The 26,408-nt window shown below is 36.7% G+C and overlaps 1 protein-coding gene across 1 annotated transcript in view; it reads left to right on the forward strand.

Annotated features, from left to right (window-relative positions):
- LOC138702246 (spondin-1-like) overlaps positions 1 to 26,408 on the forward strand; it is a 221,765-nt gene that overhangs the window by 14,271 nt on the left and 181,086 nt on the right. The window lies entirely within an intron of this gene.

Here is a 26,408-nt window from a genome sequence, read left to right on the forward strand (position 1 = left end):
TTCTATTTCTCATTCTTCTACGCACTTTTTCTCATCTTCTACTCCTTTTTTCCTTTTTTATATCTCGAATTTAGCGCAAGTTTTCACACCTATGATAGTTCTTTAAATAAATTTTAACTACTTCATGCTGTTACCCTTGAGATATGTTTATATGTATGTATTATACACGCAACAGACTGCAATGTTATTGATGGGCCATTTAAATATTATTACACCCAGAGACGCCTCAGGCAGAAGGCTGGAAGATACGGCAGAGGGGAATAAAACTGCGACAGGGCAAACAAAACAAACACGATTCTGCGTATTGTCACAACAAACCGCAGTGACAGATATCGGTACAGTTCACTTACACAAACCACGAGAAGCACTTCGCGCCATGACAAGCTATGCGGAGCAGACGCCAAATGGAAATGTCGTGTCAGGATGCGCCAGTGGCGGACTCTGTCGGCGACATCTATAACAATGCGCTTCTAAGCGAATCCGATGCCTGTACTATAAAAATGTCATCCGGGAAGTGAGACTGCAGGAGTGCTACACAGATGGTTGTCAGTTATTCATTAGGCTCATCTGAAACTTGTTGCAATTATTAGCTGTAATGTGTCGACATACCTGTATATATCCACCATATTTTGCCAACGACAAGATTAATAAAAATGTGAAGTTCTGACATCGACATACTCACAGACTGGAGTCCTGCATAACCGGTTACGAAATATAGAAAATACAGAACGCCTGGCGCTTTAGACAGTATGCGGAACTCTTCCGTCTCGCGGAGTAGTACAATGTTCGGTTTAACGAATGTCCGAATCTCTCTCACTCTGGTGGACGGCTCTGGATCATGAAAGACACATAATATTGAGCCATCCAGGAGTTCCAAAAATCGTTGCAAGGAGCGATTATTATCGTGTACCTTTCAATTGATATTGATCGTAGGACGCATCATGACGCTACAATCATTAGACTTGGGTGTGCTTTTATTTTTGTTAATAACTTGTTATCTCCCTAAAAACGATTTATTAGAGAAATAATAATACATCCTTTACTTACTTACTGGCTTTTAAGGAACCCGGAGATTCATTACCGCCTTCACATAAGCCCGCCATTGGTCCCTATCCTGAGCAAGATTAATCCAGTCTCTACCATCATATCCCACCTCCCTCAAATCCATTTTAATATTATCCTCCCATCCTCCCCAAAGGTCTTTTCCCCTCTGGCCTCCCAACTAACACTCTATATGAATTTCTGGATTCGCCCATACGTGCTACATGCCCTGCCCATCTCAAACGTCTGGATTTAATGTTCCTAATTATGTCAGGTGAAGGATGCAATGCGTGCAGCTCTGCGTTGTGTAACTTTCTCCATTCTCCTGTAACTTCATCCCTCTTAGCCCCAAATATTTTCCTAAGAATCTTATTCTCAAAAACCCTCAATTTCTGTTCCTCTCTCAAAGTGAGAGTCCAGGTTTCACAGGCATACAGAACAATCGGTAATATAACTGTTTTATAAATTCTGACTTTCAGATTTTTTGACAGCAGACTAGATGACAAAAGCTTTTCAACCGAATAATAACACGCATTTCCCATATTTATTCTGCGTTTAATTTCCTCCCGAGTGCCATTTATATTTGTTACTGTTGCTCCAAGATATTTGAATTTTTCCAGCTCTTCGAAGGATAAATCTCCAACTTTTATAGTTCTATTTCGTACAATATTCTGATCACGTAACATAATCATATACTTTGTCTTTTCGGGATTTACTTGCAACCCTATCTCCTTACTTGCTTCAAGTAGAATTTCCGCGTTTTCCCTAATCATTTGTGGATTTTCTCCTAATATATTCACGTCATCCGCATAGACAAGAAGCTGAGGTAACCCGTTCAATTCCAAACCCTCTGTGTTATCCTGAACTTTCCTAATGGCATATTCTAGAGCAAAGTTAAAAGTAAAGGTGATAGTGCATCTCCCTGCTTTAGCCCGCAGTGAATTGGAAAAGCATCAGAAACTGGCCTATACAGACTCTGCTGTAAGTTTCACTAAGACACATTTTAATTAATCGAACTAGTTTCTTGGGAATACCAAATTCAATAAGAATATTATATAAAACTTCTCTCTTAACCGAGTCATACGCCTTTTTGAAATCTATGAATAACTGATGTATTGTACCCTTATACTCCCATTTTTTCTCCAATATCTGTCGAATACAAACAATCTTATCAATAGTCGATCTATTACGCCTAAAACCACACTGATGATCCCCTATAATTTCATCTACATATGGAGTTAAATCCACTTAGAATAATTAAAAGACATAGGCTATATTAACAACTACTCTTTCAGAGGTAGCCTATGTATTTTGAGTTTAAAGTATGAACGTTGCAATAGTAAGTGTGTACATATTTGCTCTTCTATTTTGTAAGTAATTCTAGTTTATTTTATTCTTGTATTTGTTTACACATCAGATTTCATCTATGCATTACGCTTATTTCCTTCGTTGTTACCGATGTCCATTAGTTGATTTATATAGTTATGAAGATAACTGTACTAAAGTGTCCAAGCAATTATAACCCTATTTCAAGCTTACTTATGGCTTTTAAGGAACTCGCAGGTTCATTGCTGCCCTCACATAAGCCCTCCATCGGTCCCTATTCTCTGCACGATTAATCCAGTTTCTATCATCATGTCCCACTTCACTCAAATCTATTTTAATATTATCCTCTCATTTACTTCTCGGCCTCCTCAAAGGTCTTTTTCCCTCCGATCTTCCAACTAACACTCTTTATGCATTTCTGGATTCGCCCATACGTGCCACATGCCCTGCCCATCTCAAACGTCTGGATTTAATGTTCATAATTATGTCAGGTGAAGAATGCAATGCGTGCATCTGCGTTGTGTAACTTTCTCCATTCTCCAGTAACGTCATCCCTCTTAGCTCCAAATATTTTCCTAAGAACTTCAAGCTAACATTTTTGTTAATTAGAAAAAGTAAATTTCCTTCAATCACTCCATTTGTGTAGTTAAAAACATCATCAGAGTTCCTGTATGATGAAATGCGCTTGGTGTTCTGTCCTCTGTCAGACACAGCAGTTGTTGAGCTATTTTCCCACCTGAATTGAGACATCTGTCATAGGTATCATGGGATCGACAGAGAAGTACAGGCGGCTGTCAAACGTTGGTTCCGATCCCAGGCGGCAGACTTCTATGACACAAGAATACAAAAATTGATCCCATGATTTGACAAATGTCTCAATTCCAGTGGAGCATATGTTGACAAATAGCGCAACAATTGCTGTATCTCTTTCAATAAATCTTTCCATGCAATTGTCCTTTTTTTCCTGTAAATGGCCTTAGGGAAAATCACTTTCTGGACGGCCTCGTAATTGCGGTCGAGTGGCCAAAATTTGTATAGGCACTTCTTTTGATATTATTAACATGGTGGAAGAAAAAAATTTAATTTTTTTTTATCTGCCCCCATTAGAATGTTTGCTTGTCATATGAAAAGGGCGCTCAGCGTGCACAGCTGAGAGGTCCCGGGTTCGATTTCTGATGTCGGAACGAATTATTCTCGGATTAATAGTTAAGTTCTTAAACTAAGTAGTTACACAACTGTGGAGTTAATTGGGAACAGGAATATTTATATTTCCATTGGAATTCGATACGTTGAGTGGAAAGTACGGTGGAACCTCGTACAAAATTAACAAGTTTTAATATAACTAATTAAAATGCAAATGGAATGCGATAGCAATTTTAAAAATTTCACGTGAGTCGAAAACGTAATTTCACTGATGTGAATTCACAGTATGCATTACTCCAAAACCATTTACCCTATTCAGACGGGGTGAAACTTTACTGCGCTTTGCATGTACGTTTCTGCCAGTTGCTTGTTCATCAACCGTTGTATAAATTTACTGTGACATTATTCTATTCCTCCTGAAAAGACCCACACAACGAAATCACATTTCTGAGGTGTTGTGCCAATTTTCAAATACACGTCGCTCTCGTCACCTGTACTCAGGACACATTATGCACTTCGCAATGCAGTCGTCAGTTTCATGATCAATTTGAACATATCCTACAAACTGCCAGCGTTGCCAACTCCAGTTTGCAGAAATACACTAGACGCTTAAAAAACACTAAATAGGCCTATAGCATAAAACTCACTAGATTTTTAGATGTATATTACATATTTTAAAAATAGTAATAATAGGCTATAAATTCAAATTTATTTATTCAAATTGATTCCCAATTTACAATTGAAATGGTACATATGAATAGATACCCGAAATGAGCATATGCTCATGCTCGGGTACAGTCCAGTAGTCTACATAAATTTTACAGATATCAATAATAATGTTGATGATAGGAATAATAATAATAATAATAATAATAATAATAATAATAATAATAACCATGACGGAGATAATACAAAGATAGTAATACAAATTAATTAATTAATTAATAATAATAATAATAATAATAAAACAAAAAATTAACAAAAATAAAATAAATACTAAGTCTGATAAAATAAAATATAAAACCACTTAGCGAGAGTTAACACAACTTAAATAAGCATATAATAACCAGAAAAAAAATAACGGAACTCGAAAATCAACAAAAAAGTTCGTTGTATCGCAGACGACAGCAATCGCCGTATTGACATTGTGTTATGCATTATTGGTAGTAGGGGGGAGCCGAAGGTCTACATCCTGACGTTCTCTTCGAATCTTCTCATATAATCATAGGAAGTTAATGCTGAAAAACAAAATGTCTACGAGTCAAACTGTTCATTATTCCCAGGATAAATACAAATAATACTGAAATATATTAATCAAGTTTCAGTTATAGATCTCCCCTTTGGTGCAAGAGATATCATATCAAAATATTTTATGAATGGCGGGGAAAATATAAATTTCAAGAACTCTCTAGTGACAGAGATAGTGACAATTACAGTCAAGTGTATCTATGGCGATGCTAAGAAATCATTTATTGGAAATATATACTGTTATTAATTAAGAAAATGATCTATTTATATTTATTACAATGTATTATCTTATAGGTTACATAATGATTAAGCCTTACCGAAACTACAAAAGAAGAAATTTTACATAATCATTATCATCGTCTTCTTCTTCTTCAACTTCTTCTCCTTCTTAAATTTCAGCCGTAGTTATGGAAGTTGAAGCACGTGCAGTTTCTGGTTTGTATGTTTCCATTGTTCCAATTTTTTTAACAGTGTGTTCAGGCAAGTCAAAATCATGGCAACATTTATCATACCGTCTCAGTGCAGTCTTAACTGTTAAAATTCACCATGATACCTTTGTCCCCATTTTATTTCTAATTTTGGTTTTAATTATATTCATCTGGCTAAATAGCCTTTCTACTTCTGCATTTGATCAGGGAAGACAGAGCATAAAAGTGCGAACTCAGCTAATTCTTTGAATGGGTTCATATCTGAAGCATCTTTACAGAATACTGAAAAACTTCACACCAAAAACCACTGTTAAAACATGGTGTGGTGGCTCCACGCGTTATGTATGATTCGGGGCTTCGCCTTCACTACAGACGAGGGGAATGCTAACACACGACAAAGTCGAGTTTAATTGTTTAAGGAAAAAATATATTTCACTAACCTGAGCGCGAAAAAAAACAAGATTTCCCACTGCCCACTGTTCAATAATTTTTCCCCACCGACAGAGAAAGAAAAAAACTAGATTTAGTGGGAAAACCACCGTGTTGGCAACACTGCAAACTGCCTGTATGTTTTTCTTGAGCATCAACGTTCAAAAATAAGAGCTACTTGTTTACGTTATGTGTATCATAACGTTTCATATTGCAATAAGAGATTGGAGGTCGCAGGTCGAGTTTGATAACCAATCGAGTATTGTAATATGAAGTTACGATAAGTGTAACGTACAACGTTTTATCCACTTTGATAAAAATTAAGTTTTTAATTAAAGTAATCGTAATACTTTTATTATTTTTGAACAAGTCTTTTGCGTTTATGCTTGTCTTATTATTTTTGAACATTCATTTATATATTGCATAATTTTTATGCTTTCGAGAGCCGCAGAGCGTTGAAACTTGCTCAACATATAAATAAGTGTTTTCTGATTCATTTTTTACAAGGGAACGAAATTGGGATTTTCGAAAATGACCAGAATTTCATCCGCCCACCCCCCTTGATGATTGTACAGGGACATCAATTGTACCTGAGTTTTTTAATGTACTTCACTCCTACCCCTTCTACTAATGAAGTTCAACCGTCCTCCACACAGAACCAAGGCCGTATATACAGTCAAAATCGCCTTACGGTCATAGTAAATAGTATTGAGTTAGTGAGTAAAGTACGTTCCAGAAATATGGTCGCGTTTCCCAGTGAAGAAAGACCTTTCAATATTGACTCATAGTTTCGCACAGATACTGTGCGTCGGTTTGCTTACGTCGCATCCCGCTTTCCCCCACCTGCTTCTGCTCACCCCTCCATAAAAACTACTGAGTGTTCATTCCAAAGTGTGTCATGACGTCACTGTTGAGTCAGCGACTTGAAGCGAGTTTCAGCTTTTGTGTAAGAGAAGTTGCCTATTAATCAAGGCGTTCAATCTGAACTTGAGAATGTGTACGGTATAACTTGAACGTCGTAGCAACAGACGGCGGTCTGTACGGTCTATGTGCTACCATAACCTCTTTCGAACTGTGTTTTGCGCGGGCAAGTCGTACATCGGTTGCGTACGGCAACATTCCACAATACAAATCAGATGCTCCGTGTCCATGTTGACCGTCCAAGTTAATGTCAACAAATACGTAAGTAATCGTCTTTACCCTCTCCACATATCCCGACAGTAAGAAAAAACTCACCTCAGTACATGTTTCGAAAAAGTTCACATTCCTGCCACTACTGGCGTTACCATACGTATCGGCAAGTACTCTTCTGAATGAACGCCGTACTTACTAGGCAACTTCTCTGGCACATAAGTAATACACTTCTGCGGAAGTGTAAGAAGATTGAATTCTCTGGGCTCATCGGCTAGCCACATGACGGCATACAGCGATCCATGACACACTTTGAACTGAACACCCAGTAGTGGTTAGGCTGTCTTAGCTCTTTTCTGAAAACATTTTCTGTTAGGAATTTGACGTCTACGTAATATTATACAACTTTTTACAATAACTTGAATAAAAGGGCCTCGTTTAGTAATTTTCACATGATTTCCCTCCTTTCTACGATCCTGCGACATAACCACTTGGACAGTAGATAGCATGTCTGAGTAATTTTATTTTTTCGGATCGCGCAGAAGTGAAGATTAAATTTACAGTACGTAAGGTAATCTTTTATAGAGTAGGTTCAGAATTTTTTTAACATGAGTTACTGCTACGAAGGACGAAACTGGAAATTGGAGTTAGGTGCAATAGTCTATAGTGGATAATATGCACAAAAGAACTGAAGCCTCTATCAAAATGAACAGCCAACATTTTCAAAAATGTGTTTAAATATCCATATCATGATTATTTGTCAATTTAAGTTCACTCTCTATATTGTACGCTAATGTGCTGTAGACGGTATAATATACACTGCATAATCAATACGTCTGCATTCATAGCTCAGTTCGTGAGTAAAAACATTTATTGTATTTCGATTAAAGAAAAACCTAATGATCCTAGTTTACGTAAATGGATGAACTACTTTTCTTCCCTCCTATAACTAGTAAAGTGATTTATTTGTGTTTTACGCCAGTATCATCAAACTCCGGTCGTGGAAAGGGGTAGAAAACAGTGTTCCCGGTTCTCAATCGTTAATCCAAAGGTATAACCAGGTTAATATTAGAAATGTTATTAAAAATAAAATGATATCCCGGTATTATTATGATTATGGTAACATACAAACATGTTAATCATAGCAGCTAGAAGTGAACGAAACTCTGTGAATATTTTTGTTAACTCTGAATGGTTCCAGGTATTCTGCGTATTTTTTTAGTTATTGGATTTTAGAAATATTTTATAACGATAGAAAAATAATAGCAGAACAGAAGAAAATCAGATCAACATTTTATTTCGTCCTTTAGGGCTGGTCGGGATTTGATTGAATTTATTGAATATCGTTGCAGTCAGTGAGTACAAATATGTGCAAATCAATAAATAGGATACATATAATAAAAATGTAAATAAACAAACAGAGGGTATAAAGGACGATAAAAATGTGTCTCAGTGAAACGTACAGCAGAGTCCGTATAGGTCAGTTTCTGTCAGATGCGTTTCCAATTCACTGTGGGCTAAAGCAAGGAGATGCACTATCACCTTTACTTTTTAACTTTGCTCTAGAGTATGCCATTAGGAAAGTTCAGGACAACAGAGAGGGTTTGGAATGGAACGGGTTACATCAGCTTCTTGTCTATGCGGGTGACGTGAATATGTTAGGAGGAAATCCACAAACAATTAGGGAAAATACGGGAATTTTACTTTAAGCAAGTAAAGAGATAGGTTTAGAAGTAAATCCCGAAAAGACAAAGTATATGATTATGTCTCGTGACCAGAATATTGTACGAAATGGAAATATAAAAACTGGAAATTTATCATTTGAAGAGGTGGAAAAATTCAAATACCTGGGAGCAACAGTAACAAATATAAATGTTACTCGGTAGAAAATTAAACACAGAATAAATATGGGAAATGCCTGTTATTATTCGGTTGAGAAGTTTTTATCATCTAGTCTGTTGTCAAAAAATCTTAATGTTAGAATTTATAAAACAATTATATTACCGGTTGTTCTTTATGGTTGTGAAACTTGGACTCTCACTTTGAGAGAGGAACAGAGATTGAGAGTGTTTGAGAATAATGTTATTAGGAAAATATTTGGGGCTAAGAGGGATGAAGTTACAGGAGAATGGAGAAAGTTACACAACACAGAACTGCACGCATTATATTCTTCACCTAACATAATTAGGAACATTAAATCCAGACGTTTGAGATGGACAGGGCATAGGCCTATAGGACGTATGAGCGAATCCAGAAATGCATATAGAGTGTTAGTTGGGAGGCCGGCGAGAAAAAGACCTTTTGGGAGGCCGAAACATAGATGGGAAGATAATATTATTATGGATTTGAGGGAGGTGGGATCTGATTGTAGAGACTGGATTAATCTTGCTCAGGATAGGGACCGATGGCGGGCTTGTGAGGGCGGCAATGGACCTCCGGGTTCCTTAAAAGCCAGCAAGTAAATAAACACATAATAAAATAGTTATTCATTGTTTTGGTTAGCTTAGTCCCGAATCTCAGGCAGAAAAAACATATTTGAATGGTGCAAAGACTTCACAATTCACATATCTTTCATGTTGCTGTGCAAAATTGTATCCTTTAACGTTCATTCTTCGCTGCCGTCATTTTTTTATTCACTAATAGAAAACGATATCTGAAGCTGGTACAGAATAACAACAGAAGCGTCCCGACATACTTTATGGCACGATTTCATTTTCGAAGATTATATTATGTACTCTACTATTCGTCGTAAAGAACGAAGGCCTGCATAATAGATTTAACAAAATGAGAGAGAGAGAGAGGGAGAGAGAGAGAGAGAAGAGGGAAAGACGAGATAAATTCTATTCGACGCATTGCTGTCTCGTATAAAATGACATGGAATTGGAGCAGACATCTTCTCCACACGAATGCCTTGATTCCTCTGGGAATATACAGCGAGTTTTCCTGAAAATATGTCACGTTTCTTCATATTTCTCGTCGCTTCACAAGAACCTAGACGCTTTAGCAACGAGTTAATAGTTAATGCCGATTCATTTCTGACTGTTTTAATGTTTTCATTTAGCCTATGGAAAAATAAAACTTTCTACCAGTGTAACAGTATGAATAGCTCCATTTTTAAATATGGGCTCTTAGAATCTAATATGAGGATAGAATGAGAGAAACGCATATTATTACACGATCCGAAATTTTTATTTCAGAAAGAATTTTCTAGTAAATTTCTGAGTAACTGATGGGCTCGAACATTAGGAGTTATTGCGAAGATATATTATATTATATTATATTATATTATATTATATTATATTATATTATATTATATTATATTATATTATATTGTATTGTATTGTATTGTATTGTATTGTAGTGTACCGTACCGTACCGTATCGTAGCGTACCGTACCGTACCGTACCGTATCGTATCGTATCGTATCGTATCGTATCGTATCGTATCGTATCGTATCATATCATATATCATATCATATCATATTCGCATCTGCTCGCTATTGTAGGAAAAATCTCATTTGTTAGAAAATAACGCTATAGAAACATCAGAGCTTTTTGTGTCCTGAATTTCGCAGCTCATCATTCTGTTGTCAATGAAGGAAGAGAAAGACGAGTGCATTTTCCAACAAGACAGTGCACCACTTTTGCTTCCACCGTCATGCGCGTATCTCAAAGAGTAACTCCTTCAACGTTGAATTTGGTCGCTGCTCTGCCGAAAAACCAAAACTTGATTAAATGGCCTCCATAGTCACCTAACTTAACTGTTCTTCTGTGATTCTTCCCGTGGGGGTAAGTAAAGGACATAAAGGAAAATGTTTACGTTCCTCTTTGGCCAATACTCTGCAGTAAATGCGACGTGGCGTCACAGTTTCGGTGTAGGCGATAGATGGTGACACGCTGCACAGAGTGTGGGAGGAATTGAGGGTATCGCCTAGATATATCAGTACTTATTATTTATTTAGTATTTATTTATTTATTTAACCTAGTAGAGATAAGGCCGTCAGGCCTTCTCTGCCCTTCTACCAGGAGTTTCCAACTATAATATGAAGTATAAAATTACAATTAATATTAAATTTACAATTACAACATATCAAAAAACTTTTAAGGTATCGTATGAAAGAAGACTTGCAGAGATTGCCTGTTCATTGGCACTTCTGTAGCATTAACAATTGTAGACATAAAGTATTGTGAAATCGGGCAATCATTTTGAGCCATGGTGTATTTATGGCTAATGCGACTATATATCGATGGATAAGAAGTGTTACCACGTGTCTACGAAATTGTCATTTAGTTCAACTACATTGAGTACATTACTATTCTTCTTCTTCTTCTTATTATTATTATTATTATTATTATTATTATTATTATTATTATCAAGGGAAAAATTGTTCCAGAGCTGAGTATCGAACTCGGGATCTTTGCTTGAACGCGCCAATGCTCTACCGATTGAGCTACCCAGAAACTGTACCAGACGCCGGCTCAATTATTCTCTTTATATCCACATACCTGAAGTGGGTTGACAGAACGTCAGAACCCAGCATTGAGTGCACTCTTACTAGCTTTACAGGGAAGTGTATCTGAAAGCCAGATTTGTGTATATAGTGTATACATTGCTAGTATGTTCACAAAATTGCAAAGTTAACTAATATTATTTTGTCCTCGAGTAGAAGACTTTGCAAAGAAAAACATAATATATAAAAATTTTGTCTAATTTGAGAAAAATAAATTGTTCACCATCAAATTTACAGATACGAGGTATCACTTCTTAGCCATCGATATAACAATATCTATGACGATCCAAATTCGAGAGACGTGTGCCTCGCTTAAATTAATCTTTATTTCCTTTATTGAACTAGGTACAGATATGGCTACGATTATGTTAATAGGAATGTGTGCTTATGTGTATGGGAGCTGCGGACGAAGTCCTTCGGTATTCAAACCATAGAACCTCCATCCCCAAGAGGAGGTTTGATAGAAGTTGAATTCTTACTGGTCGATGTTCACCTCGTAGATAATGCAGTTGGTTCAACTTCCAAAATCTTCTGGTTGAAAAGTCGTAAACGGTAGGTACTGCAAAGGAATGCTTAAAAAATACGAGAAATTATCTACCAGTACGAACCGAAAGAGGCGAAAGAGAACTTTTGAAATAGTTTAGATGTACATATATGCATTTTAAGTAGCCTTTATCCAAGCTTAACAGAATATAAAAAGTCTATCTCCGACCTTATTTATCATACTGGATGATGGGAATTACTTGTCAGTATTGAATGATAATAAAATTCGAGAGACTGTACCGGATATACGTCCGCAACGTAGAATACTTCATGACACACAGATACAGTACGATTATTTAGTCCTGACAGTCGCCGGTGATGTGCACCTGGGTCAGGCGAGTCCATTAAGTTACGCCAAGGGGTGTTCAGGTTAGTCTGTTGCCTGCAGTCAGAGCGATCGGATGTCACACATGCGGTATAGCGTTGTGCTTCCAGTACAGTTAAGCTGTACTGCATTCCTTTACCGACTGTTCGCCCTTATCTCTATTCCGGAACTCTCCCCACTACTCCTATTACTTACTCTCTTTCGCGTCGCTGAGCTGTCAGGACTAAATAATCGGTCTGAACTTGCAAATCAAACAACGGTTTACATAACAGTTCATTCTTACTATTTTATGTAGTTTTCAAGTAAATTTAAATAATTTACCGTATTGAGTTTGTCCTTGTAGGCGGTAATTCAGTTTGGATTGAGATCCATGTAAACACGGATTCTATCGATATGCTTTGCATATGCTCAACCGTCATTTGTCTCGACTGTGTGCGAAATCGGAATTATTCTCGTAATTTAGTGACCAATCGGCCTATTTCTAACGCCCCTTCCACTTCCATGTTCGCTCAGCACCACTGAGTAGTCTCTTATTTTCTTCGACCTTTTGCCTTCTTTATTTACACACACGAATCATACAGAATATTTTCTTTGTAATTTCTGAGGAAATCAAAATTATTGTCTGTGCATACAAATGTTCACTATGTTACAGTTGCACTTCATTATTTTACGCTTTTACTTTGTAAATCAGTCAGTAACAAACCGTTTGATAAAACGCTTGTAACTTCGGTTGCTGAGCTATGACTGCCGGAATGGAGCGAAAGGTGGTAATTTTTACCTCGCGTTCGGTCATATTTCTCTCTTATTCCACTCGTGTGACCCAGATAAGCGACCCATTACAGTACGCGTACGTTCTCGTCCTACCGCTTGATACTACTACCACAGTCTAGGATATGCAGTTACGAAGCTCAATACGTAGTAAATATGCATCCATAGATACTTGCTAACCATTAGGATCACTAATATCGCCTCATTATAAACAATGCGGAATAGTTCCGGCACAGTCTATTGTTCCTAGCACCCTCACAACTCAAGCTTCGTGACTGTATATACTACACTGTGCTACTACCACAGTCTAGTATAGGCCTATACAGTCACGAAGCTCGATACGTAGTAAATATGCATCCATAGATAGTTGCTAACCACTAGGATCGCTACTATCGCCTCATTACAAACATTGCGAAATAGTACCTGCAGAGTCTATTGTTCCTAGCACCCTCACAACTCAAGCTTCGTGACTGTATACTAGACTGTGCTACTACCGTCCTCTCGACTATTAGTGATATTCAGAGTGGAAGTGAAATAGCCTTGCAGATTTTCAGAGCGAATAGCTCATGTTGTATGTAACAAAAGGCTATAATATCATATTGGTGGAAAGTTAACAGTTTTGTTTTTCAGAAAAAAAAAATATATATATATATTTTTTTTTTCTCAAATGTTTAACAATCTCTTATTCGGTAACTATTGCAAGTACGATCGTGATTTTTTGTCCATATCGATAGGAAAACTAATAAAGAATAGTTAAATATCCCTTTGTCGTATTTCAACAGTATAGAGGGTTTTCGTGTAAATTTAGTTTTCAAAACTTCTCATTTAAAGCCACTGCACGATGCGAGTTGGTTGCAACACAGCGCCAGAGAACAGCTCATCTAGCAGGACACACCGAGTTCGTTGACCTCTTACATCTGTATCACGAGTAGAGTGTGTTAGTGGCGATGTTACCGGACTGCTGAAACTTCAAACTTAATTTTCTAATTAACAGTGCATTTAATCACAAAACGTAACAAAGATTTTCTATTCATTTTAGTGTACCCTATCGTCCTCTTCAGTCTGCGAGGTTATTTCACTTCCATCCTGTAGGCCTATAACCCCACGAGCTTACTCCTTTGCTAAATACATATTTTTTCGCTTTTAAAAATCACTAGCATATGATAATACCACGGTCTAGTATATACAGTCACGAAGCTCAATACGTTGTAAATATGCATCCATAGATAGTTGCTAACCACTAGGATCGCTAATATCGCCTCATTACGGACAATGCGAAATACTACCGGCACAGACTATTGTTTCCAGCACCCTTACGACTCAAACTTCATGAGTGTATATAGTAGACTGTGATAATACTATCTATGGTAGTGAAAACAGAAGTATTAGAAAGCTTGCCTGAACATGATCATTATCGATTAAAGATTCGGTTGGACTCTCCGTGATTCGAAAACTGGTCTCCAACTTCAGAAAGCATCATCAAAATATTATTCGTAAGTACTAATAAAATTGTGAGTTTTCTCAATCTGTCTGCTTCGAATCTATGACTACAATCCCCAATTTTGATCTCTGCTAAGTATCACTTTGGGTTGGCAACCGCTGTGGAGTAACGGCTAGCGTTCTTGGCTGTGAAACGAGCGGCCCTGGTTTCAAAAAAAATAGTGCAAAACCACCACTTCTATAATCAACATTAAAACCAGAAACAAAATCCGATTCACCTTCAGCAAAATCAAAAGGAGTACGATTAGGCTCAGCCAAACAGGAAGTAAATCTAATTATTGATAAAGGGAACGTAAAAAAATTATTCATTGTAAACCTGAAAACATAAAACTTTATTAAATTATAACTACGTACTAAAAATACAAAATACAATAAAATTAAAGCTAATTAAACTCAACCAAAGCAGATATTGGAGTAGGGGCTGCTATAGCAGCAGGAAGCCATGAAGAAAATGGAATTTGAGCTCTTTTAGTTATCGCTGCCAAAACTACAAGAAAAGAAATTATTTCTATTTCGAATCTACCTTTTAATAATTCCCTGGTTGGGACAAGTTACCTGGTTGCCGTTTTTTCTGAGTTTTTTCCTAAATCACTCGAAGCAGAATTGCTAGGTAACTTTCGGCGTTGGACCTCGGAATCATTTCGCCTTCATTAGTATCATTTCATTAATCATCTTAATAGATTACAACAGGCTTGGGAACAGGGAGCGAATCCAGACTCTAAACGGGGACGATTAATATTCATCAGTCACGGCATCAACACTGCGCGTTGTTCACTGGGAAAGAAAGGGGTTGAAGAGAAGTCATAAGGCTCCCCGTGAGAGAGTAGAATCCGCTCTTGGTGCCCAGCCCTGAATTACAGGTTACCAGGATGGGATGGCGGATGTGATTCTAGGATCTGCCTATAGGCGGCATTTGTCTGCGGGAGCTGCACGCATCCAGCGAAACCGCAGGGACTTTTCAGCGGACTGTTGACGTCCGGGGTAGTGTAGCTTCCTCGGACAGATGGCGCCTTGGTGAGTTGTGGAATCGACGGCGACATGTTCTTCTGGTTAAGGGTTCAGCAGATTCAAGCACGTGAATTGCGAATAGATGCCATCGATCTGAGGAAGCAGCAGAACAACAATCGATTCGATGACACCATGCAGTGAATCATGCGCTTGAAGAGCGATCCTAACGGACTTCAACAATCATTCCAATAAGGAGACTGCACAATAAGCCTAATGATGCGGTGCTTGCCTGCGGGCTCTCCTCCGAAAAAAAAAATCACTTTGGGTTGAATTTGAACTTGTCAATTTCTATAGAAAAACATTAAAATGCTCTACAAAGCTTCCTTTATATGCGTTGCCATTCACCAGTTATGATTGACATTATACAACGCAAACAATATGGAGGTTCGTTGGATAAACAAATGAATAAACAGACACCGCTGCACTGTAAATGCAAATTTAATTTCAGTTGCAGGTGTTTTTGTTTTTATAAATCAACGATATGCGTGTAAAAGTATAATGGAAAATATAACGTAACTAAATGTTGACGGGTAAACTGTTTCAGATCGGATATGTCATTGGCCTGTCCGTCAATCATCTGGCCGTGTATCTGAACTCTTTAGCCGTGTTAGTACCAGTAGGAGACGTACTGTAGGTCAGGTTGATTGATTTTTTATCACAAAAAAAATACACGATTTTGAAAAATAACTTTCAATTGAAACTATTGCAGAGCCCACCAGCCAATGAGATAAGCAAGAGGTCGCCGGCGTGATACAAGGATAGTGAATGAGACTTGTTCTCCGAGGTTTGGGTTAGATTTCCGCTTAGACAGATAAATAATCTGATTGATTTTATTCTCCGAAGTTTTCCCTTAAACTAAAGCCCATCTTAGGTAAACCATCCGACCCATTCTGCTTTAACGCAGTCTCGTTATTACCAAGATAGGTAAGCATGAAGTCCATAATATACAGTAAATTCATTAAATAATCTACAGGTGCATAGCTCTACTAAGCTATATGAAGCGATTACCAAATCTTTTTTTCTCAGATTTTTTTTATTATTCTGTTGTCGTTTATGACATTGCTCCTTGCTTTGATATATATTTTAATTGAGGGATAAAAGATGTTAACTGTATTAATTGCCTGCTCCATTTTGTGTAATGAAGGACAATAAATGCTTTTAATTTTATCGACAAGCCATCACTCACCTCGTAGCACTACTACAGTCCATGAAGAACCCAGTCTATCTTACATTTATGATTCCAGGTCTTCCTATTCCCAGCTTCTTTCGTCCATCTTCTGACACCGATTTTTATTAAATCACATTTAAATCTCATCCTAACATCTTGCACTTGGTGCTCCTTCCTCCTGGTTTACCTAAAATGTTTTATTTGGGTGTCTTTATTTTGAATTATTTAGACATGTCGCAATCATTTCAAAAGTCTGTGTTTAATTAGCGTGACTATATCCATATTTTGGAAGAAAACTAGTTTTTTTTTGTTTCTTCCTAATTTTCACAAATCTCCGTCATCAACTGGTTCTACTATTCTTCTTAGTACCTTCTTCTCCCCTATATTAATCTGTAATTAATCTTATTTAGTGAGTACCCAGCTTCCATCATCCAACATTACAATAGATTTTATTAATGTTGTCTACAATGTCTTTCAATATAACTATTCTTAATTTTCATATATGAGAGAAGGCATGAAATTAAACTTACTTACATACAAATGACGTTTAAGGAACCAGCAGGTTCACTGCCGCCCTCACATAAGCCCGCCATCGGTCCCTATCCTGTGCAAGATTAATCCACTCTCTATCATCATATCCCACCTCCCTCAAATCCATTTTAATATTATCCTCCCATCTACGTCTCGGCCTCTCCAAAGGTATTTTTCCCTCCGGTCTCCCAACTAACACTCTATATGCATTTCTGGATTAGCCCATACTTGCTACATGCCCTGCCCATCTCAGACGTCTGGATTTAATGTTTCTAATTATGTCCGATGAAGAATACAATGCGTGCAGTTCTGCGTTGTGTAACTTTCTCCATTCTCCTGTAACTTCAGCCCTCTTAGCCACAAATATTTTCCTAAGAACGTTATTCTCAAACACCCTTAATCTCTGTTCCTCTCTCAAAGTGAGAGTCCAAGTTTCACAACCATACAGAATATCTGGTAATATAATTGTTTTATAAATTCTAACTTTCAGATTTGTTGACAGCAGACTAGATGATAAAAGCTTCTCAGCCGAATAATAACAGGCATTTTCCATATTTATTCTGTGTTTAATTTCCTCCCGAGTGTCATTTATATTTGTTACTGTTGCTCCAAGATATTTGTATTTTTCCACCTCTTCGAAGGATAAATTTCCAATTTTTATATTTCCATTTCGTACAATATTCTGGTCACGAGACATAATCATATATTTTGTCTTTCCGGGATTTACTTGCAAACCTATCGCTTTACTTGCTTCAAGTAAAATTTCCGTGTTTTCTCTAATCGTTTGTGGATTTTCTTCTAACATATTCACGTCATCCGCATAGTCAAGAAGCTGATGTAACCCGTTCAATTCAAAACCCTGTCTGTTATCCTGGACTTTCCTAATGGCATATTCTAGAGCAAAGCTGAAAAGTAGATGTGATAGTGCATCTCCTTGCTTTAGCCCGCAGTGAATTGGAAAAGCATCACATACGGACTCTTCTGTAAGTTTCACTGAGACACATTTTAATTAATCGAACTAATTTCTTGGGAATACCAAATTCAATAAGGATTAAATGCAAATGTAAATGACATGCAATTAAACATTTTTATTAGTAAAATAGTGTCCGGAAAAGCTTCCGTAGGCCACCGGCGTAGCTCAGTCGGCTAAGGCGCTTGCCTGTCAATCCGGAGTTGCGTTCGGGCGCTGGCTTGATCACCGCTTGGGCTGATTACCTGGTTGAGTTTTTTCCGAGGTTTTCTCCAAACGTAAGGCGAATGTCAGATAATCTATGGCGAATTCTCGGCCTCATCTCACCAAATACCATTTCACAATCACTACTCCCTTTGACGCTAAATAACCTGGTAGTTGATACAGCGCCTTTATATAACCAAGTAAAAAAGAATGCTTCCGTATCCAAGTAATATGGTAAAAGTCAAAACTCTTCAATAATCTTATAATTGTGCTTTAGCCATTCCCGTTAATATGAAACAATTGAAGTTGATTTGTTTTCGATGTAGGCCTATGTGACAAAATAACTTCTGTCAGATCTGTTTATAAATTTACAATCATGAAAAATGCATCGGTTTACGAATGTTCAATTAGCAGACATACTGCATATGGAGCAGGTTACGGCAATGCTAATGAGGCCGGAATTTTTAACAGTTTTTAATAAAGTTGTCAATACCATTTTCATAATATTTTAATTATTTACCTATGATCATCAAAATTAAATAAACAAATTAATTTTTCACAAAGAGATTAATTGAAATCCTCGTATCTTTAGTATCTGGATACGGAAGCACTTTCGAACAATATTTTATTACAAAAAATTATCTCATCACGTCCTCTCTACCACATCTGAAAATTAGAAATAGTCAGTCTGAAACACCCAATATATTCGTATATTAATTTTTATTTGCATTGATGTGATCGAAAAGTTATAGGAGTAGTAAACAAAATCTTTCTATCGATAGTGCAGACGAACAACAGCTCTTTTCTCTGACTAAGTTAAAAGTGTGTGCTTTCAGGCGAAGAGCAAACGACAAAGTCGTACTCTGAACTGTACAGAGAATAACACGCGAAGGAAAGACTTCCTTTAAAGCAGCGGTGACCAAACTGGGTATCGTGATTACATCGTGTAATCAAATCTATTCATACTGGTAAGGGGAGTTTCCTGTACATTGCTCTCTGTCTCGCTCACGTACTGAAGGTAAGCAGTATCGGTACCATGTCGCTCTACAAACCTTCTGTCTCTAGCAGGAACAGAAAGTTTCGTACAGAATGGGAAGAGGAATTTCTTCGCTGTTCTGTCGGAGAAAATGTAATGTGTTGCTTTGCTCAACAGTTCAATTAGTAATAGTATATAGAAGCGACATTACAGAGCATTACGCTGAATACACAGGCATAACAGGTATTTATTATTATTATTATTATTATTATTATTATTATTATTATTATTATTATTATTATTATTATTATTATTATTATTGACTCTTGATGACAGTAGTGACGTTACTGATACAGCAAAACTTGCGAGTTTTATTAGCGGGTCGATGAAGAAAACAATGTTAGTGCACGAACCACCACTGGTTGTAGTTTTCATGCCATGTACCTCTCTCCCGTCTCTTTACTTTGTATTCTGTCTCTCGCGTGTAATCACTGCCGTTCGAGTTTTGGTCACCGCTGCTTTAAAGGAAGCAACAGCAGGATATTTTGTCAGCCAATATGCTAGTTACTGTTATTGATAGTAATAGCATTCGAAAGGCCGCTTTGTGCGAGTTTATACAGGAAATGTAGCAAATACTCATTTTGATCAGTTCGATTCCTAAAATTACTTTGAGATTTATAGTAAGAGCGTTTTTGGTTGTGGTATCTCGGAATATTTCAATTTAGCTCACCACTCTCTCCCCACTATAATGATAATGTTGTGTGAATATCTTAATAACGTCTGTAGTTAAAAAGTTATAATCAAATTCGCGCATACCCTGCCTGGTGTCTCATAAACAGAGCACTCGCGTAGCTGACATTGCTCCATTTTCGCAGCTTCATCAGTTTAATGCCTCAAGAACGTCCATACTTCAAAAGGAGATTGCATCAAGAATTCCATTTTCATTACTCTAATGAGAGAATGTGAAGATTATGGTATGATTGATTTTCCCTGACACTATCATTCTAACGTTATACAATTATCGCCAAAACATCAAGTTCATATCTGAAAAGCGCATGTTGCGATATTTCGAATAAGGTGTAGGCCTATTTCAGTTCCCATCTCTTCTGGATAGATCCCTATTACAGTACATGCATGTAATGCACATAGAACTGATTTTCATGCAGACTAAAATAATAGAAGAAATGATTCTAGTATACGAGTAAGTCCACCGTTGTGGAGTAATGGTTAGCATATCTGACCGTGTAACGAACGGGCCTGGGTTCATATCCTGTTTGAGAAAAGTCGGGACAAATAACCTGGTTTGCGTTTCTTTTCGAGGTATTTCCCCTCTACCAATTGAAGCAGAATTTCTTGGCACTGTCCAGTACTGAGGGGCGCTCAAAAATTACATTTGTGATTTTATTCGGGAATCGATAGATGGCACCAAATAGTGAATCACGATACCTATAGTAAAGCGATCTTCAGGTCAATATAGGATACAGCTGAATGTAGTAATAGGATTTGAGTACAGATGGCTTGATCTGAGGAGCCTGCAGAGCTCATGGATGACGAAGGGGCTTCCATCGCTGACTCCGTCCGACCTGGGTGTTGTGTCGCTGAATCGTTAGATGGCACCAAACAGTGAATTACGATATTTACAGAAAAGTTGTCCTACGGACTTCAAACAATCATCCCTAGCTGAAGAGGTCAGCACAATATGCCTCAGGCTGCCTCGGACATTTCTCCTTAAGTCAAGAAAATATGAATAGGCCTAACTATTTTATGTGAATTTCTGTAAATTATTTATCACTCCATAGACGATTCAGTTTATGAATAAAAAAATATATAATTTCCTGACATTATTAAAAATACAAGACTTCAAATCTCGAGCGCCCCCAGTCTCCTGGAAACTACGTGTAGGGAAGTCAACGCACGGTTGCCAGCACTCGGACGATCACACTGACGCTGTACTTATTGCACGATTCTCGGCACTGTGCTTAAGAATGGTTCTCGGCACTGCACGCGAGTATGTTTATGAAACGAACGTAAGCGAATTTCATAATTTTCATACGAGCGTCTTAATTACCATTATAGGCAAGATGCATACGACTGTTTTTATTCCACCATAATATTAAATGTCTAAGTTTTGAGACTTTACAAATACATCTGTTACTTCACTGATAAAGCAACGGTGACCATGAGTGTATTTTCAGCGTGTTCTCGACTATTGCAACAGATGACAGGCACGGACCATGAGTATCTTTTCAGCGTGTTCCCGACTAGTGCAACAAATGGCAGACACAGAACACTTTTGCGTGTACGCGCTATTTATTGATTCTTTACAGGACTTTGGCTTGGAGATTTTAACTTTAAAGCAACACACATTAAAACACAGGAAACGAACTCAATTTACTAGAATAGCCTATTAAAATTAACATGAACAGAATATATTTTGTTACTTTGGATTGACGCTTTCAAGGCTTGCGGTTGTTGCGCGTACGATATTAATCAATATCGGATCAATATCGCGTATGCTTAGTTGGAAATCGATAATTTGAATAACATAATGAATAGCATTATTTTAATGTATGTTATTTATTCAGATAGAACTACGTCACATGTAATTAGTGTATTGTAGTATGGTCGAATAAAAATAAATGTCATGTATTATTCTGACTGATGGTTCAAGAAAATGAAATATTTATGTCATCGGCAACTTGATACATTTCTGAATTGTTGGAAACTCGGCCAAACTTGATAAGAAAATGTCATATTCATCGTCATCAGTCATGCCATATATATCTTAATCAAAGCTTTAATATGCTGCGAACATCATAACGGAAGCAGTAAACAAAGAAATTAGAAGTAATTTCTAAATTTCGTGCCGTCGCAGTGTGCAAAAACGCAAATCTAGCTGGACAAAATTAATAACATCTCAGCATTTTAATGTATTGTTATGAAACTTTGTACAGACCTTATACATAGGAGCACATATTTTTTGTGTATGAACTCTGATTACGTTTGTGTAAGAGGAACTATCCCTTTATAAGGCGCAATTTTAGACAAACTTAATAACTTCTCAACCATCTAACAGATTCTTATTAAACAATGTACGAAAGTTACAGGTAGCATATATGTTTTGTGTACAAACTATATTTACGGTTCCATAAGAGAAACTACCCATTTATACGGGGTACATTTACACAAAATTAACTTCTCTCCTACATAACAGATTTTTGTGAGACTTTGTACAGGAATTACAGGTAGCAGATATGTTTTGTGTACAAACCTTTATTACCACTGTATGCTGCATGTAGGCCAATTGTTGTATGTGCAGAGTTTCATAAAAAATATGTTATATAGGAGAGAAGTTATTAATTTTTTCTAAATTCACAACTATAAATAGGCAGTTCCTCTTATAGAAATATAATCAGACTTCGTAGACAAAAAGAATATGCTACCTCTAACTTCTGTATAAAGTTTCATAAAAATCCTTATTAGAGCAATAGTAGTAATAACAGGTATAATTAAATGGTTCTACCAATATAATCAAGAGTTATTAATAATTGGTATAACTATTATATTATCAACAATAATTAGATAGGAGAGAAGTTATTAATTTTGTCTAAATGCATCCGCTATAAAGGGGTAGTTTTTCTTGTGCAAACGTAATCAGAGTTTGTACCAAAAAATATGTGCTACCTGAAGCCTAGACAAAATTTTATAAAAATGTGTTAGAATGCAGAAAAGTTATTAATTTCGTTCAACTACTAGATTTGCTTTCTGATCCACGGTGGGTTTGTTAAGGTTAGATAAAAATGTGTCCAATGTATTTTTAACCTGATGTTCGATGTCATGTGAATAATTTTGCAAGCCTAAACACTCGCACAGTGAATAAAAACTTTCTTATTCCATTATTCTTTTCTATTGTTAAGCCAAACGTGAAACAGTTGCCGCCGCGTTACCGTATGGCCCACCAGTGAAAAAAAAAATGTAAAATGCGCAACAACGCAGAAACTTTAAAACAAGGATTCAACATTCTAAATGATACTGTATTAAATCATTGTAAAAGAATTGTTGTAACCGGACGTGACTGACCATACTAAAACTCACATTATATTAGAAAAAAAAACATGTTTTTCATTTGTAATATTTAAACCGTACTGTAAGAAGAAAAATACTTTGCAAAATTGAAATTGAAGTTACATTAGTAAGAACGTACATATCTGAACAGACTACATGTCTCACAACACAATAAATCGCTAACAATTGGCACTTATTCACCCACATAGTAAACTTCTGTTTCTACGTCTGAATAGGAGCGAGAAGTGTTAGAAAGAACTTATTGTTTATATCCTTCTAAATATAGCTTGCTGCTGATAAAACAGTAAAAGCTATTACTCGCAACATTCTTCAAATATTAAAGATCATAAATTCATATTCATCTATGCTTAAATTAACAAGCCGAAATTTGATTTTTGTCCACCTAGATTGGAAAAATTGCACACTGTGCGTCGTTTGACTTTGTGAACTTTGATTTAGTCTATCACGTCGCGAGTCGCAAGTGGCCTGAGTGCCACAGTATGCGCATCCCTGGGTGAAAGTGAGGTTCATGTAAGCCGCCACTTGCAGGATGAGGCTGTGTCTGAGACAGACGACTGCGATATTGTATGCAATTAATACGGAGATGTCAAGCGGGCAAGCATAACAGTCGCGGCGGAGTATAAAGTAGACGCGTAGGCTATTGTCACATTACGACTCGCTCGCAATGAATTATTCAACAGTTATAATGAATAGCAAATATAAACCATCCAGCCAGCCACGAAATTTGCTGTATATGTTGCTGTTATTCACATCTTAACCAACCCTGTCACACGGCTTTGATTTCAAGACGCCTCTGTATTACCTCAGGCTTCCACGCTGCAGCTAATGACTTCGACGGAAATGCTGTATGCTACGTTATATTCTTCTGCATAACTGAGATTTGTGTTTGACACTGTAAGCTATAAAACATATAATTTAATATCGCACTATTATAATTACTTCCATTATGTCTGCGTTCATCCTGTTGTAGCGTTTCTCGCTAGAAATCCAGAGAACCCGAAGTCCTTTTGTGTCCCTTGTCTTGTGTTTTCTTTCAGATATCTCAAACATTGTATTTATTTATTTACTTATTTCTTTATTTACTTAATTTTTAATTATTTTTTATATATATATCTAGCTATCTGTCTGTCTGTCTGTCCGTCCGTCCATCCATCCATCCATCTATCTATCTATCTATCTATCTATCTATCTATCTATCTATCTATCTATCTATCTATCTATCTATCTATCTGTCTGTCTGTCTGTCTGTCTGTCTGTCTGTCTGTCTGTCTGTCTGTCTGTCTGTCTGTCTGTCTATCTATCTATCTATCTATCTATCTATCTATCTATCTATCTATCTATCTATCTATCTATCTATCTATATATCTCTCTGTCTGTCTGTCCGTCCGTCCATCCATCTGTCCGTCCGTCGGTCCGTCCGCCTGCTTATCTATCTATCTATCTATCTATCTATCTATCTATCTATCTATCTATCTATCTATCTATCTATCTATCTATCTATCTATCTATCTATCTATCTATCTATCTGTCTGTCTGTCTGTCTGTCTGTCTGTCTGTCTGTCTGTCTGTCTGTCTGTCTGTCTGTCTGTCCGTCCGTCCGTCCGTCCGTCCGTCCGTCCATCCATCTATCGATCTATCTATCCATCGATCTATCTATCTATCTATCTATCTATCTATCTATCTATCTATCTATCTGTCTGTCTGTCTGTCTGTGTGTCTGTCTGTCTGTGTGTCTGTCTGTCTGTCTGTCTGTCTGTCTGTCTGTCTGTCTGTCTGTCTATCTATCTATCTATCTATCTATCTATCTATCTATCTATCTATCTATCTATCTATCTATCTATCTATCCATCCATCCATCCATCCATCTATCTATCTATTTTGTATGCCCCAACGAGTATAACTCATATGTAGGGGCCATAAAAGAACACATATTATCTTATACAATGTAATTTAAGAAGTCTGTGGAAAGCATACAATATCTCAAGAATTAAACAAAGAACAAAGAACACATACATATGTTGTACAATGTAATTTAAAAATTCTGCGGAAAGCATACAATATCTCAAGACTTAAAGAAAGAACAAAGAACAAACAGTAAGGCAACAAAGTTTTTGGGCGAAATAAGAAAAAGTTTGAAACCATGAAATAAATAAATCAACTGAGAATAAAATAATCTTTCCAAAAACGTATTTTTTAAACAATTCTAAAAACACTAGCAATTTGGTAAGATTCTGTATTCTAATGGAAGTTCCATAAGTTACTGAGTCATGCTGAGGAAAATATATATATATATAAATATATATATATATATATTTTTTTTGTCTTGTTAAATAAGAAGCTACATCTTTATTAAACTGAAATATAATATTGCTATGTATTAAATTGTTAATAACTTTGTATATGAAAATAGCAGCACCTAATTTGATAATTAATTCAACTGGTAGAACGAAAGAAAATTGACACAGCCTACATATTATCTGGAGTCAAATAATGAAAACCTAATAGATTTCTTAAAGTTCTTGTTATGTCCCCAAATGAATAACATATACATTAAATGAGAATAGATAAAAGCATAATATACATTCCAGAAACAAAATATAGGCAAAGATCTCTTAAGAAATGAGAGCAATTTTGTTACAGACAGCCATTTTAAATGGCCATCAACAATTAAATCTAAAAATTAATCTGTTGCAGCTTTTAGTATTACATAATCATTAAACTGTAATTCTTTCGGAATAATAGGCCTATGAAAAAAGAAGGTTTAATGAAAATAGTATACACAGTTTTATTCAAATTCAAAGAAAGCCTATTTGCGCTTAACCGTTTAACATTGCTCTTTCGTTATGTAGCTCACACTGCTAGGAGCTCCACTAGTTGTAAATGTGTAATGATTGTGGTCAACAAAGAGTGGGGCTTGGCTTGGCTTGACTTGGCTTTTACGTCGACTGTACCCGTGCCGGGTCTGTACACATAGGCACGACTTGGTCCACTATGCGCCCTTGTATGCGATGATTGTCTAAGTCCGACAGGTGGCTTGGGTGGCATTCGTGAATCCGACACTGACAGGTGCGCC

This window comes from Periplaneta americana, chromosome 6 (assembly GCF_040183065.1).
Source record: "Periplaneta americana isolate PAMFEO1 chromosome 6, P.americana_PAMFEO1_priV1, whole genome shotgun sequence".
NCBI classification, from domain to species: domain Eukaryota; kingdom Metazoa; phylum Arthropoda; class Insecta; order Blattodea; family Blattidae; genus Periplaneta; species Periplaneta americana.